The sequence below is a fragment of the Tympanuchus pallidicinctus genome, unplaced genomic scaffold (assembly GCF_026119805.1).
Source record: "Tympanuchus pallidicinctus isolate F22 unplaced genomic scaffold, pur_lepc_1.0 scaffold3, whole genome shotgun sequence".
In the NCBI taxonomy this organism is placed as follows: Eukaryota; Metazoa; Chordata; class Aves; order Galliformes; family Phasianidae; genus Tympanuchus; species Tympanuchus pallidicinctus.
This window is the reverse complement of record NW_026294747.1, coordinates 20,275,952-20,291,650: the sequence shown is the minus strand read 5'-3', so window position 1 is coordinate 20,291,650 and position 15,699 is coordinate 20,275,952.

Genomic DNA, 15,699 nt, shown 5'->3' with positions numbered 1-15,699 from the left:
ATGAAATTTTTGGTCACTGAATAAAAAAGATGCCACTTAGGACTATCAAAGAATATTAATATTTTTCTGCTTCTCTAAGTGGGGCTTACGAGAATCTTAATTTCTTTTTTGGACAGTAAATATTTAGGGAGGCAGAGCTTTTTTACAACATAGTTTTTTTAATTAAAAACTACTAACTTTTGGAAGTCCAGCATTGCTCTGTTTCCTTTAGTGCTCTTCCACCATTGATGACAGGGAGAATCAAGGGGATATTCTGGTGAAGAGATCAGAGTAAGACACAGATAAAGCCTTAATTTCGTCTAATTCTAGGGGTCTTGGGGGGCAGTTTGGCAGCCGTGATGTCAGGCGATTCCCAAATGCTGTGTTGTAAAGCTTCCTCAATAAAAACTAAAATAAATAAAACTAAAAAGTAAAAAAGGTCCTTATCCCACCTTGTTCTTTCTACCTTGTTCAACCTACCAACAAAAGCAATTCCTGGATCTTCTGGTTGCTCTTAGTAGGGAGGGGAGACGTTACTTGTTTTATTATCTCAACCATAATCCATAGAAAATTGGGGTGTTCTGAATCTGTAATTACACTTTGCAGTATTTAATATCAGTCTGTAAATGTAGATCATCCTAATCACTCAATCAAATATATTAGGAGGTGTAGAAGGTGTTCCAGAGCAAGTGTTAGTTTTTTGAAATGTCATTTTCAACCATGACATTTGAGTTTGTGTTTGCTCCAGGATAATGCTGTGAAAACTTTATCCGAAGAAAGAAATGTGGAATGAAGGTGGGACAGGGATGGTTCTTATGAGTCTGTCTCTCTCCCAGACACGTATATTAAAGGCATTTCTTGTTTTGTATTTCATTGGCAATATCCTCATTTTCATAATTATCTGCTTTTTTTTTCCCCAATCAAAACCACTGTGACTCTAGCTAGGAAGGAGCAGGATGTGAAGAACTAATTTGTGTAGAAAGTGGTTGGTGGAGAATAAATGCTGAAACACTGAAATTGCAGAAACACTGAAATGTAGTAAAGGGATACAGGAAAGAGAAAATAAAATGAGAGATAAACAAGTAAATCTTACAGAGGAAGGAAGCAGGGCAATTGTAAATGTGTCCACTCACTCACTAGAAACTTCTGTGATGATTGCAGACAAGGTGACATTTTATGGTTGCTCTCCTGACCTAGACGTAAGCCAAACATTAAAGAGCTATTTCCAGAAATTGTCTTTCTCTTGAGGCTCTCAGCTGTCCCTCTAAATGCTTTGTCCCTATCTCTTTCCTTCATTTTCTGTTCCTGTAGGCAAAGAAGATGAATTTATACCCTCCAATGTTCCTCTGTAGAATGTCAGCCTCAAAAATCCAGCTTGAAAGTTTCTTCCCCCTCATCTGCCGACTTTCTTCTGTCTCTGGGTGACATCTGGCGTATTGGCTGAGGTCTCCAGGCAGCTTTGTGGCAGCTCAAGACTCGCCTAGGGCAGCTGGCTAGAGTGATCAAAAGGGAAGACTGTTTTTCTTCATCTTCACTGACTGTCGGTTTCTTTAAATCACCTTTGGGTTTTCTGAGCAACTTTTTATTTGCACACAGTTCTATATTCAGAGGAATGAAAATGGCCTTCAGAGAAATCCACAATTCTCCTTAGTTTCTCAAATGTGAAAAATTCTCCCTGCCTACTCTCAAATAACCAAATTACAAATAACTAAACAAAGGAGATCTTCATCTTGGAAACTATGGTGCTTTTATTCGTTTCTTAAATGAGCTGTTCTGAACTGGAGAGTCAGCGACTGTTCTGCGTATCTGGAAAGGGGGAGTGTAAGACTGCCTTTATTGACAACAAAGAGTGGTTACATCAGAAGTGAAGCAAATTTAGTATACCTTTAAAGTGATAGTCTCCAGGGAAAAGGGTGCTTATAGGTGAAATTTCTGTGATGTTGAAGTTCCACTGTCTTGCTAGATCCTCTTCGTCTTTTATTCCTGCTTACTGTCATCTAATCATCATAATGATGTTTGCAGGTAAATTCTCTAATAATTGAGTTCATCAAAGGAAACAAAGACCAACAATCCTATTGACCTATTTCAATCAGGCAAGAATCCAGGTCTCTTGCTTCTACGGAGAGAAAATAATACTGCTGTTTAGAAAATATTTTAGCAAGGTTTGCTTTTATGCAGTCTTACCTACATAAACTAAAGTTTCAGAGCAAATTATAAACCTTCAGTTAATAGAGCAGCACCCCAAACCTATGTTTGCAAGTGCAGCTGGCCAGATATGCTCTTGTTCTGAAGGATGATTAAGTCTGAGTGAATCCCAAGGAGATGGTTGTGCTTCCAGGAGCAGGCAGAAGCCCGTTTTCACACATCATGCAGCAAAAAGGAAGGAAGAGCAAGGCTTACAGGCATGAGATAATGCGATCTATCAAAGAATACGTGCAAGACAGTCATATGTAATAATTTTTAAACCAGATCAGAATAATTGAGTCTGATACATTGTCTTCATAAACAGTTTACCCTGGAAAAAAAAAGTGATTTTTTTCTCTGAATATTAGTCAGTCAAAATTCAAATTTTCTTTCATTCCAGGTACTGCACACATTTACATTACCATAGAAATCATGATTATTGGTTTTTCACTGACAAAGGCTGATTTATGAATATTTCCAAAAGAACTAAACATTTGTCTTGCCTCTGCAAAAATGCCGCCACTCTTTCCTATTTCACATTGTTGTTTGCAAATGCTAGTTTTCCTGCCTGTTATGGTTACAAGTAGTTGAATTGAAAAAGAACAAATGTAGGCTTTTTTTCTTTTCTTTTCTTTTCTTTTCTTTTCTTTTCTTTTCTTTTCTTTTCTTTTCTTTTCTTTTCTTTTCTTTTCTTTTCTTTTCTTTTCTTTTCTTTTCTTTTCTTTTCTTTTCTTTTCTTTTCTTTTCTTTTCTTTTCTTTTCTTTTCTTTTCTTTTTTTTTTTTTTTTTTTTTTTTTTCAGCTTTAGTCAAATCTACAAACTTATATCCAGATACCTGTCTCCTGTGAGCTTTTCTTATGTTGTTTCACTATACCTCACACTGATACTTATTATGGTCAGGAAATGGTTCTTTAATTAATCTGCTTTCTACCAACTAGGGAAGTGGGAGTGGGTGAGAGAGCATTTTAGAATCATCTGAGCATGTGTTCCTCTGGGTATCACTTTTAGTAAAGCTGAAGCACTCTTACAAATGCTTGGCATGATGTACAGATGTGCAGACTCAGTTTTGACCTCCATTAATATTCTTCATTCAAAGTAATAGCCTGCACAGCAATGTTCCTTGCTGAAATGTTCATGATCAAATCCCTCTTCAGCTAATTCAATTTTTCCTGGCCAGACTCAAGTGAGGGCTTTTTTTGTTTGATTGGTTTTGTTGTTTTATTTTATTTTGCATTAGGAATGGTCCATTCTTACTGTTTTGAATTTATGGCTTTATGCTTTCATTTTGAGAATTCTGCTTGGATTCTGATTTTGAATGTGCTTTTTTTTGAAAATCAGCTGCTTAACTGTGCATGGACACTGTTGATAAAAAAATGTTTTACATGAGGGAAATTATTTAATTTGTTTAGTGAAATTTGCGTAGTCTTTTCTTATAAAACAGGATTTCATACAATAGTTGTGACATATTTTAATCATCAGTTGATTAAATACATATGAGACTGGCAACAGACTTGATTTTCTTGATGCAGGGCTTTCACTGAATAGGAAAGGGGTGATTTTCACTTGCTGTCAGTCCCCGTAAGAATTTGCATTATCTTGTAAGTATTCAGCTTACATGAATACAAATCAAATTAAAAAATGAACAGGACTGTGTTTGTGCTGGAGGTGGCAGTATTAGATGCAGATACTATTCAGCCCACTGCAAATTTGCTCTAGGTCAGCAACCTTACTGCATGGAAGCTTAAGGTTTTTAATGGAAAGAGTACTGTTGCATATCACAGAAGAATGTCCAGATTTACTTTGAAATGCTGCTAAACTGAGTACCTGACTTGGGTTACAGTCTAGATGTGCTGAACTGTAAGTACTTCTGTAGTATTAATAAGGTCAAAGCAAATAGCATGAGAATTTGGAGCATGACCTTGTCCAACATGCATTCCTTCACAGAAATAGAAAATACTTTCTAAGATGTGAAGGGAATTTAATGCATTATAAATCCTTGGTCATACTGATGAATGATGTTAGAGGAATCCAATAATGCCAATTGAAATGAAAGGGTTTCTGGTGTGAATATTTGAGTCCAATACACTGAAGTAAAGATCTGAGTGGTAACAGCAGTCACAAGTGTCAATAATTTTTTGAGCACTCTCTTGTAACAGAAAGATGCTCTGTATCATGGATCTGGTTCAAATATGTGACATTATATACGGTTTGCTTCTGAATCAATAAGGTTTATGGTAAAAAAGCCACCTGAAAAGGAATTTGGCAGAGAAATAAGGCAAATTCTGAATTATCTTGGTAGCAGCAGAGTACATCTGTAAGTAAAGCTTGTACATCGTAAACGGGAAGTGGGGTTGTTTGACATCTAAATTGTTGCTCTAATTTCCCAAGATTCTTAGTGAACAATCAGCACAGATGTAAAAAAAAATCTCTCTGGTGCTGTAAGCCAAAATCACCGGAGGGACACTGGAATTTTATGATACATTTTGCCAGGATAGTGCCAGCCATTAATATTCAAAAAAATGGAAAGTTTTATATTGGCAGGATTGGCATTTTGGAATTTTTTTTCTGTACAAGTGAGAATCCTTCCAGTAAGCCTATTCACCCTTGTGCTGCAGACCTCAAAATAAAACCTCAGCTTTGGGAAAGGAACAGTTGTTAGAATAAATTAATTTGAGATATGCTTGAAAACAAAATCAAACGAGTTAAGAAATAGGTATGACATTACAAAGTAGGGATATTTGACAGATTAGTAGAAAATAGGCCTCCATAAATGTAAGTTTTAGTTTGGTTTGAAGGAAGCACCTAAATACCTGTGTAAAAATTTGCATCTAAATCTATAGTCACCCATATAGTCCACAATAAATACATTATAAAATTTCTGGTCAAAAGAGTGCATTGTCACATATGGAAGTGGCTACAGAGACCATGGCTCACCTCTGCTGGTGCAGATTTTTACAAGCATGACATGCAGGCATCTTGTTTATCAGTGGTGAAAAAAGCATAGCTAATGGTATTGACTATCCTTAAAAATTGTGATTTGTAGCTGAGAATTTGCTCTTCAAGCATTATTGCACTCTCTGTATCTGCTGCAGTTTCTATGAAAATAAATAGGAGGCATTACTTTTGGAGCAATCTACATGCTTTCTGAAGATGTTTGCCTTTTCTTCAGCAACTCTACCAAGTCCTTGATGAGACATTGCTGTAAAACTTTATTTTTTGTAGCCTAGGATGCCTACCCTCAAGAAATACAGCTTTTTTCCCCTCAACTCTATTTCAACATTGTGTAGAGTAGAAAATATTCTTTATCAAAAGGAAAAACACATATATGACATGTTTATCAATCACTCAGTTTTAAAGTAAAAATACGACCGTCTAGTAGTACCTTCAGCTTTAAAAATTTCTTGCATCAGTCAACAACAATTAGATGTAGCAATTAATGAGATAGAAGTATTTAAGGAACATAAAGGCATTAGGAATTCAGTACAGTGAAATTTTTGCTTGAAAAAAACCTAAGTCTCAAAGAATCATCACTAACTAACAAATATCTTCAAGTGATAAGAATTTGTGTCCTTGGTACTGTCTTATTTGCATGAGAAGCAACAGCCTCTTTAAAAGTTATTACCTGCTAAGTGGAAAATTGCAGACCAGATGGAGCTAATTAATTTGCAATTAAAAAATTGCCACAAACCAAATAATATAATTAATTCTTCTGCAAGATGTGGTTATACAAAAGATTGCTCTGCCAATTTTAAGGCATCCAAAACATTCATAGCAGTTGTTTAAGCTGATGGATGCTATGGTGCTGGGTAAGCACCTACAAACTCATTGTGTATCAAACAGGACAGTAAACTTTCAAAAAGCTTGCATGCTTTGTCATACTAAAGTTGACAGATCTCCTAAAAATCTGGCAGGTTTTTTTTAATTTCAGGTGAAAATACATTTGGAAAGGTAAAAAGAAAAAAAGAAAAAAAGAAAAAAAAAAATAAAAAAAGGAGAAGAAAAAAAACCACAACAAAAACAAAAAGAAAACCCTAAAAGCTACAAACCAAACAATGGAATTATTCTTCCAGCTGGGAATGTCCACTTGTACAGCTTATGTATAGCTCTGGATCGTTCATGAGTCTGTGCTTCCATGTGAAACTCCTGCTGTTCTTACTATAGACATACATAGCAAACAGGTGATTAGAGAAAGGGATGTAACCTCCTGAAATTCATTAATGAATCTAGAGCTGTTTTGAGATATTTGTCATGTGTGTATATATATATGTGTGCATGAATGCATATGTGTAAACAAAAATTTCAGTGTCAGACCTTGCCATATAGTCATAAGTAAGATATTTGTGTCCCTCCCATTTTTTCTCAGTTTGCATATTTTTTTATGCAGAACAAAAATGAGCTATGTTTGTGAAGAGAGTTAAAATCATAGGACTGAAACAGGACTCAGGACTCTTAGGAGACTGTGCCTTCTGGGCACAGGCAAGTCATGCTTGTCAGGTCAGGGGTTTCTGGGCACTGCTAGCAACTGGAGAAAGCAAAACCTCTCTGATGACTGATCAGAATGCAGCACACACAGAAAGTGCTTCTAATAGAAGAAGGGGAAAGTCATGAAATACTTTTTTGGAAACTCTCTGACTTGAGTAAATTAACTTCTTAACTGACTTAAATAAATCAGAAAAGCTCCCTTTCTGACTAAAGTCCTTGTTTCTCCACAGAAATCAATGGAATCTGATATAATCCCTGGTTAAAATGTAGAATGGAAATGGGAAATACTGTGAATAGAAACAAAAACTGAAACAAAGTAACAGGAAAACCACAAACACACACAAAACCAGAAATTCCTAAGCTGGGGAATTTGAACTAGCAAAACTAGCAAAATGGCAGTCACACCTATTCTTAAAGCAGTAAGAACTGTATCTTAGCAAAACACAGAATAATGGAGTTAAAACCACACACCTATATTGTAATTTCTTGTTTAAATTATTAATTCTTTCATAGATACTTCAGTTGCTTTCCACTTCTGTCTTCTAAAAAAGTGTGGTGAGAGCCTCATCAGTGCATAAATGCCTATGCAAGAAATTCTATGAAACTCCAACATGTAATACTTCATGCTCCAATACTTGTAGTCGATTCTTTACTTCCTTTTCATGGCACATGATGCCACATAATAGCCAAAAATTCCTTGTTCTGCTTATTCAGGGGTGTTGCAGTCTGACTACTGAAAGGACAAACACTTCAGAGCCCTGCATCCTTTCAAATGTTTTTCTTAAGAAAACAGTGAAGTTAACCTTCACCTTATTCTTCATTTTCTTTAGCACCCTCAGGAGTAAGTGTGTATGAGATTCTATCTCACTTAATCCTGTCTGCAGGCTGTGGTTCAAAAAAAATCTAAATCTTCTTAAGAATACCTCGCAAAGGGCGTTTTGCAAATGTGGAGAAAGACCTGACCCAAAGATTCATATGTACGATCATTATTTTTTAGAACTCTTCCTCCCAGAAAATGCCACAGTGGGATTTTTCAAACACTTTAGTTCATATAATGTTGCTTAAAGGGGACTGGGGAAAAATAAGTAAAAGATTTCGCATATAAGGAACCAAGGGATCTCAAAATCACTGTAAAATCAGGCATCAGGAAGTCTCATGCTAGATTTCCAAAATCTGAAATGTTTACACTTACTAACTGCTTTTGAAAATATTGCTCAGTCCCAAGTTCTCTCCCCTCTGGCCAATCCTTTGATGAAATAATAGAGATAATATCTGGCTCACAGTGCTTCACATGCATATGTTCAATTGCAGTTTCAATATTTAAGTAGAAGGGGATCAGTTACAGTGTAAGAAGAAAAAATGTTGCATAGTTGCTGAGTGTGCTTTATGGCTATTCAGAAGAATTTTTATATGAAGTTTTTGAGAACATTTACACAATCAAATACTCTAACAATTAATTTTCTTATTAAAGAAAAATAAAGATTATACCATAAAGCATATTTCCAAGTACAATCCAGTGAATCCAAGGAATAATCTCTGATAGAAACAGGTTGGTTATATATTAAAATAAATAAAATATTGCCATTAATTTTAATAATGTTTGATTTCCATTTAATCCTTTCAGCACATTCTGAAGTAGTGTATCAAAGGTGGAATGAAAAATAATATACGCAGTAACCAAATATGAGTAACACCTTTTAACTCATTCTGCTTTCTTCATTTACTTTAGCCCTATTCTGCAACACCTCTAAGACTCTGAATGTACCTACATACTCACAATTGACTGTAGTGATTATGCTTCTGCAGGTATGATTTAATAGATCATAAGTAATGTTATGTACAGGACACACTTGTAAAAGCTCTGAGGACAAGCATATGGGTCATAATCATGACAGCTAAACTTCATACTTGGGCCTATTCATTTTGAAACTGTGCACCATTGGCTTCGAAAACTGAAGTATACCCTTGGGAGAAAAAAGACATTGTTTCATTTGAATAATAAAGCCATTCAGAATTTAGCTTGCTGTGGCATGACAAGACCTAAAACTCATTATGAATTTAGGTCTGTTATAACACCACCCATCTCTGACCTTCAAAAATTTCTTTCAGCAAGAAAAAGAGAATATTCTGATCCTAGCCATTTTAGAAAATTTAACTGACAATTTATCCTGTAACAAATTATTCTCAGCTAATAGATCCATCAAGGAGGATCTTTGAGTGAGCCTATCATCAAGGAGTTCAATGGTAGAGCAAACTGAACAGGCATGTGTACCAATCTTGATGGTTTAGGACTTCAAAGCAAACACTTATCCAGCTCTCTAAAAGATTTTAAGAGATGTTTGGGCGATGTGTGTTGTTTTAAAAATGACGTATTTGTCACGACTAAGCCTTAAACTCTTCTGCAAGATGTCCACTCATGAGATTTTGCATCTTCACCAGCTTACTTTATTTCTTTTTTGCATCTTATAGCTGGCCACTTGCAAGCACTCTTCTGCTGGCAGCTAGTGATGTGGTGAAGATAGCTGACAGTTCTTTTGTACAAGACTGCCTAGCTGAAACAGTCTTAAATAGAAGGGAAAGAAATAGATGAATTATTTCAAGAAGTGGGAAGAGAAAATTCATTCCTGAGTTTGTAATTTATGATCTTCATTTTTATTGCAATTTTAGTAATCTAATTTCATTAAATACAAGCCATGCAAGCTTACTCACAATTTTGATATGGAAAAATATCCAGGAAAGTCAGTGAAACAAATAGAATTACATCACACAATCTGTGAAATACTGTTCTGAAAGGGCCTCTAAAGGTCAGTTCATCCACCAGCAGCCCATTCCAGTAGGGCTGCTGCCAACATAAGATCAGATGATCTTTCACAGGATCTTAATATCTGTGTTCCTCACATTAGCAATAAATCAAAACAGAAGAAAGACAAGGGCTACAGAGATCAGAAGTAATTTATCTACTTATTCTTTCTCATTTGTTCCTGTGCACGTATTTGTTCATTATAGATTGAACTAAAATTTGTAGATGGAGATGTGTGCTGATATTCCTCAGGCAGATGGAATTAAAACCAAAATTTTTGTTTTGGTGGCTGCCCAACCTTATATCCATAAGTTGAAAATAAGTCAGTTATAAATCATATAAATCTACATTTAAATTATCAGTCTGCCCTGTTTTTCCTACTATCAGAAGAGTAGATTGGACTTCTATGAGAAGGGTTGGATCTAGAGCAAGTTCATGCTCCATGAATTCCAAACTTTCAGTGTGATGAGAGAGATGTCTTGCATCTTAAACATGTTTTTATTTCTTAAGAATCATGATTTGCTTTCACCTCTCCAAGATTGATCACTTCATTTATAAAATGCATGTGTTCTCTGGCAGTCAGCGTCCAGGCTATGGCTAGAGTATAAATACTGAGAAAAATGTAAAAAATTTCATAGGAAAAGTAAGACTTGCTATACTATTCCACTTGATGATCTGGGCCAATCTAGGGTTAGAACTGAGTTCTAGGTGTTCAGACATATTCATTTTTTTATTAGTCAGAATGTTTAGAAGATAAAGTATTTAACTGAAAGGTTAAATGCTAGTTTCTTTAACAGGAAAAACAGTCAAATTGGATTTCCATTTCAGAAATTGGCAAGAAGAAGCACAGTACGTGAACTGCAGCTAAGTAATAATGCATTTTTCCTTGACTGCTGCTGATTTCCCTTGGGACTCACATAGCCATGCTATAATGATGAAATTAATGTCCAGCTTGACTCTGTAAAAGGTCAGTATGTCCAGACAAAGAACACTCTAAAGTGGAGCTGTTATAAATTTATTGTGGGTCTTCCAAAGGCATTCACCCATAAGATTCGAGATAATGAGTCAAAGTTTTGTTGCAAATCTGAGCTTCCTCTTACATTTTGCAGACTGTCACAGACTTGCATCTCTGTGGGTTGTTTGTTTTGTGTTTTTTTTTTTACTGTTCAGAAACATTTCAACATTATCATGATTTACCACAGTTCAGGCACACCTTAGCAACAGTCCTCTGTGAAAACATGAGCTACCTTGAGCTCCTTAATTTGGTAGGTTCAGCAGGCTTAGCAAAGAGAACCAAAGCCTTCACAGGAGTTTAAATGTCATCTACACATAGCAGATTTTTAAACAAAGTTGAACTAATAGGTCATCCGGGGAGAGACACAGTTGTTGAGAAAAAGCACCATTTTGTCAGAGTCGTGGAATTCGGAGTACAGTTACTACAGTATTTTCCTAAATCTATTTATTGAAGTGCCTGTGTCCTCTCCCCGACTCTCCTACACTTTTATTAAACAGTTGTCTCTCTGGTGATTCATCTGATCTGCAGCCCAAGGCCAGGAGTTGTTTCATCATTTCTGGATAGGTGTTTACCTCGGGTAATTGCCTCATTCAGTTTGTGAATGGCCACTTGACTCTAGGTGAAGTCAATAAATGAAGAACCCAAAGAGATATTTTCATCCATTCGTTTTCTTGGTAGTTTCCTATGGGTAAAGGGATTCTCAGAGTCAACACTGACCTTCTCAAATAGCAACACTTACTGAACAGACAATGCTTGTATAATTCATTTGATTATTTTATATATAAACTCAATCAGTCTTCAGATATTGTGATTTGTGGAGAGGATGAGCTTTTTTAGGTAGTGTGCATATGCAATATATTGAGTGAAGCAGTAAATAAAGGAAAAAATAACTAATCTGGCTATTAAAAAACTGCACATTTGAGCCAGGGGTACCATAATTTGCCCTAGTTTAAGGTATTTAATAAGGAGATAATGTTTAAGTTACCTACACATGTAGTGTAAAATTCCCATGAAAATGTGATATATTTTTTTAAAATTTTATTTTTTGTAAATTAGTAATATTGGATTGTTCAAATTAGTAAAAACTTACAAGATTTGACTAATACTCACTATTATATTTTGCAATATTCTATAACTTGTTATAGAAGCCCTGTTAAAGAATGGAACATCGTTAGAGAAGAGCCTGTTGAGTCTTTCCAGCTATAAAAGTGATAGTAATAATGGTAATTCTTTACTTGTGGGAATGTGCAGAGTGGACTTGATGACACTGCAAAGCTTAACTGACTGTTTTTTTGGCATGTTGTTTTTTTGAACTGGGAGAAGGAAGAGAAGAAATTAATGTTGTACAAATTATTCTGATGATTTTTTTTATAATAAATTATTTATCACTTGCTGCATACATAAAGGCTTTTTTTTTCTACTCCACCTGGTTTTGCTCTGTAATAGTCATCAGCATCCAAGTCTACATTTGTTCATGCAATATTAACATCCACAATCTTGCCAAAATGTTTTGAACAAGAAGCCAGAATAAATGTGCACACTTGTACACACCAGGGATGGCACACTTTCAGATCACAGAGGCATTATCCCAAGCATATGAATGCACTTTGTAAGCAGAACTTGAGGATTTAGCAAAACTGGAGAACTTGGCTGTAATTGACAATATGAATAAAAGGTTAAGTAAAGCCTTTCCAGTAATTATTTTTCCCTGCATAATTACCCCGTGAACTACATTTTGCAGGGTGGAATGCGTTGAGCAAGACTTCTTCTGATCTGCACCTGCAATTTTTCTTTTAACAGTAACCAGCATATTTACAGAAGCCACAGAGATGCTACTTATAGTCATGTTTTAAAATCCTCTTTTCTATTTGGAACCAGAAATATTTGCCAGATATTCCAGAGTAAGAAAAAAACACATCTTGTGAGTAGCTGGGAAGGCTGCATTCACCACAATGAGCATTTCAAATTCATAGAAAACCAAAAAGTCCAAAGAAGCGCGGCAAGAGAAAGTGTGTTTTATTTTCGCTTATAAAACCATTGGAAGTTCGAATTATACTTTTCACTTTTTTAGATTTATGAATTGGATGATCTCAAAAAGCGCCACAATTCCTGATGAACTTCATCTCATAATGCTGAAGAAATAGAGAGCTTCTTTACCTTACATTTTCTAGTGCTCACTGGAAATAAGTAGCTCAGCCAATCATAATACCCAGATCTCCTTCCCCTCTTATCTATGTTTCAGTCACGGAAAAATCTGAGTAACTGTTGCCATCTCCTTTTGTTTTCTTAATTTTCTCCTCAATGACGTAATTCTGATATTCTTAGTAATGCATCAAAAAATGTGACTAAAAAAAAAGCAAAAATTAATTTACTGGAAAACCAAACTATTTTTCAGTTAGGTCTCATTCTTTAAAAAAACAAACAAACAAACAAACAAAAAAAGAGTTTACAGTCTAATTAAAATATGAAACAATAAATTAAAATACAATTTTGACTTTCTTTCGTTGTTTGGGAAGACAAAAAGTGATTTTCATTTTCTTGAAAATTTGAGTGTTAATGGATGTTGGGTAACTCTTCAGAATTTGATTGCTGGAGATCTCATGTAAAAAGTTAACTAAGTTGGTCTTTCTTTCTTTTTTTTTTTCCTTTCTTCTGCTCACTTCTATTATCAATCCCTTAAGGAAAGTGTTCTTTCTTATTCTTCCTTTCTTTTTCATGGAAACTGTAGAAATCACATCTCTTTATTGCAGAAATAGATCTTCCTTAATGCTTTCAAAATTTCTCCCTTGTGTCTTAAATCATCAGAAATTGAAAGCCATAATAAGAAATAGCAAGGTGTAGTTTAAAGAGAAACCCATCAGATGTAGAAACGGGTGTTCCACTGTCAAAAGCTTTCCATTCCCTGAACTGCAGAATGGTGGATGAACCTTGCTAAATACTGAGTTGTAGTGTAGACTTGTGAACAATGAAGGAAACAAGTAAAGGAAATATATAGACAAATCAGGAAGATTTAAAGGAAGAGGGGAGCTGACTGTGCCTAAATAGAAACGTTGGCAGATGAAATCAGAAAAAAATAGATCTCTGACACAGGATCAAATAGTTTTTTTTTTTTTTTTTTTTTTTTTTTCAGGTAAATGAATAAAATTATGGAAATAATTGAGCCATGATATAATCTTTTCTTTTTTAAAGATGGGATATGGATTCTGAACATTCATAACAGATACAGTCAAATTGGTGTGTGAACTACCTGACTAATTCTAATACTCAGTTGATGGACTGTGGTATAGATGACAGATGTTATTGTATGATGTTCTGTGTCATTTTCTTTAGCCTTTAATTCTTAAAAGATGGTAAAATTTGAAAAGAAGTGATCAAAACAATTTGAAAATCCTTTGAACATATTATTTGGGACAGATTATTGCAACAGCTGTTAAAGTCGTGTAATGGGTGCAAAAGTTCCAAGGAGTCCAAAATAAGTTTAAAAAGAGACAACTATTACAATGCCAGGCCTAACATCTAGAAAAAACAGGTTTTTTTCCAATATGTTTCTCTTATGGCTTTCTGCAGGTCATCCATATCTTGGATCCAATATCCATATCATATTACCTTGAATAAGAATTAAATTTCTAAGTTGCAAAATGTGTGTGGTTATTCAATGAAAACCAAAAGGAAAAAATGGTGTTACTTAGATAAGCTACATAGGGTAGCATGAAACAGGCTTAAAAGATTGTTAATGCTCAACAAGAGCAAATGTTTTTGCTCTGAAATCTGGGCAACTGCTATCTGTGTGTATTACAAACGTGCTTACTTTCTGGCAGATACTAACTGGCTGGTAGCAGTTTTTGGTGTACACACAATATACTTGTCACACAAGAATCAGTCTTCAGTGTGAAAGAACTAAACTGATTATATAATAAATATAATCACTGACTGTTAATAAAATCAACACCGGAATATTAACTTGAACCTAAGAGTTCAACATGAAGGAGAGAAATATTGGGGTGTATCTCATCAGCAAACACAGTGAAGTGATGAAGTCTTTTTTAAACTAGGGTAGTCCCAGGGCAGTGGTGGACCTATATAAGACATTCACAGATAGCCAGGACAAAGTAGTAGATATAAAATTATAGCAAGCATTTCACAATAAAAGGGATAAGATGATTTGATCTACTTCTTGATTTTTCATTTCTACAAGTGCTCTTAAGATTCCCTGGAGCCTGAGCATACAAAAAGTCGCCTTGAACTGCACACATAGCATCCTGGTTGACTTCAATATTTCATATTAATGCTGTCCCTAGTAGCTCCTTAGCTTCCCATTGTTCCTGAATTGTTGGCTTATAGTTTTCAACTGCTACTCTTTTGATACTGCAATTGTTCTTCTACCCTTGTGACCTTGGCAGGTAATGAACAATTTTGCGGAGCTAATCAGGCTTTTACAGATTCCCACTGAACAAGTATCAGAGTGCACCTTGTCAGAGAATGCTAGGTAGGCAAATCTTACTATGTTACGATGTTTTTTCTGTACTTGTTTTGACACAGTCAAACCTTTGCCCACACAGCTGCTGCAAGAACATACAAGCAAAAGTGATTTATGTTTAATTAAAATGCTTCCTAAAGCTTGACTGAGCAGAAGTCTTTCAAAAATATTGCCCCCAAATAAGGGCTCTAGGGAAATATTCAGTAAATGAGATAAAACAAACAAAAAGAAAAGCGTAACACAATTACTTAGCAAACCAAATTTAATAATTTATGTCATTCCTCCATGCCGTTAGTTGAGATGAGGAAGCAGAGGTAGTTACAAAGCATTTCACAAAAGCATTCTAAAAATGTACACTTTGAGCTTTCAGGATATTTCAAATTTCTTTGTGTGGACAAAATCAGTGCAAGGAAAACGTGTGCATACTCATTCCAGAAATTACCTTTTGATATATTATCTGTTCAGGTTAACTCCCAGCTGTAACTCATGTGAATCATTTGAGCTGTGATTTCTCCATGTTTTGTCCCAGTACACACTTCAAAGTTCCACTTTGTCCCACTTGGCTTACACTGCGTTGAAGAAAGCAACTTTTTCCCCATCTCCTAAGCCTTTATTTAAAAAATAAACCTTTAGATAAAAGCTACACATTACTTTATCTGCTTTTTTTCTGTTTGTAAAATCTATAAGATCCACTCTGTCAGGTCATGAATCTTGCTAAACCCAGTCCCAATTTCTGTGTTTAACTACTGAACAAGACTATTT